Raw genomic sequence first — 1,826 nt, forward strand, 5'->3', positions numbered from 1 at the left:
TCTGTAAAATTTACACATATTTTAACTGTTTCAGGTTAGAGAAGAGTTCAAAGACACACGAAAGTTGATAAATGATAATTTTAATATCAGTATGTCTACTTTGAAGGTGAAACAATATGCTCAATTCTTATGTTTAAAATTATTTTTATTCTTTTTATTTTTGTGAATACACTGTTGTAATTTAATATTTTCAGGACAACAAAAATAATGACATTGCTGGTCAAGGATCACAACCGTTTACAAGTTTAATTTTATCAGAAAATCAAAATCAGGTAGACACAACTCATTTTGAAAATAATAGTTTATTCGATTTGTATTCTGTATTATTTACTATATTTATGTTTAATATTAATTTTTTCTATATTTGTAAGTACTTTATTTCATTACCCATAGTGATTAAATATATGTTGATTGTTTTTGTATCTAATATATTTTCAGAACAACATAAACAATCACAATGCTGCTCAAGGACCACAACATTTTACAAGTCCAGTTGTATCATAAAATCAAAATAAGGTAGAGACAACTCATTTTGAAAATAAAGATTATTATTTTTGTATTCTATTTTTCTTACTATATTTATGTTTAATATTAATTTGTATTTTATACGTCGTTTATACTGTATTTTATTATAACTATTTTTTATTTATATGTTGACTATTTTTGTATCAAATATCTACATGGATTGAAGGGACTTATTGATGATGAGAAGACGAAGTGTGATGAAAGCTCAAATGATGGCAGCAAGAAAGTTTTTCAAGTATGTTCATTATAAATTTTATATTTTTTATATGATTTACCAATATTGTTTTTATTCAATCTCCTTTTTTCGAGGATCATTCAATTTTTGAGAATTCAAATCTGGGAGACATACCAAATATTGTTGGGGGTGCTGATAAAAAAGTATGTTGGTTAAATCGACATAATTATATAGTGCAGTTGGGATTGTTTTGAGTAATCTTTATAATTAATATTTTTATATTTTTAAAGGTTGATTGTGACAATTTCCCTGTTCGTACTTTGATCACTGTAGATGCTGATTTTAGTTCGTCTAAATCAATAATTTCAAGTGTATATTCTACTTATATAAGTTAATTACTTTTATTCTTATTAGGCTAATTTGCACTTGAATAATGTTATTTTTTTATTAACTACAGATACCTCAACCATCATTTGTATTTGACAAACCCAAAAAAAATAAGGCCGCTTGTTCTTGAAGGACAACATGATTTTCCAGATCAAGATGACAATGATGAAGAGGATCAGTTCATATTTCCTGCCCCTATTTAGTCTATAGTTCCAATGGAAGGGTCACAACAATCACAGTTTGAGTTGGATGATTCTCTGATGCCAAGTCTCAGTAACATAAAAAGTATTTGTGTTGCTGAGAATACCATTAATGCAGAGCAGAGCATCATCATGCACATTCAAACCACAAGCAATAACAACTCAAATATGCGAAAACAGGCTAGCATGGAGAGTCAGAACAAAATAAGTCTTGTTCACATACCATTACCTGCGCATAGGATTAGATGTCCAGGCCCTTTCAATCCATTCTCATATCTGACATTGTTCGACTCATCTGCAGGTATAAAGACATAACAAATTTTAATGTCTTTTAAATTTAATTTTTATATATATACTCTAATTTTTGTATATGGTATGTAAAATAATTTTTGAACTCTAATTAATGAGCTTGAGTTAGTAAAATAATTCTAAATAATATTTAAATATAAATAAAAATATTTATAATATGTGGATTCCTTAAATACTGATGATCTTTATAAAAATACTATGCAGAATATGTTGGATTATTATTATTATTA

At 26.9% G+C, this 1,826-nt stretch overlaps 1 pseudogene; it reads left to right on the forward strand.

The window, feature by feature from the left end:
• Positions 1-207: 207 nt before the first annotated feature.
• On the forward strand, positions 208-1,622 carry LOC107024940 (annotated as a pseudogene).
• The last annotated feature ends 204 nt before the right edge of the window (positions 1,623-1,826 follow it).

This window comes from Solanum pennellii, chromosome 7 (genome assembly GCF_001406875.1).
Source record: "Solanum pennellii chromosome 7, SPENNV200".
In the NCBI taxonomy this organism is placed as follows: Eukaryota; Viridiplantae; Streptophyta; class Magnoliopsida; order Solanales; family Solanaceae; genus Solanum; species Solanum pennellii.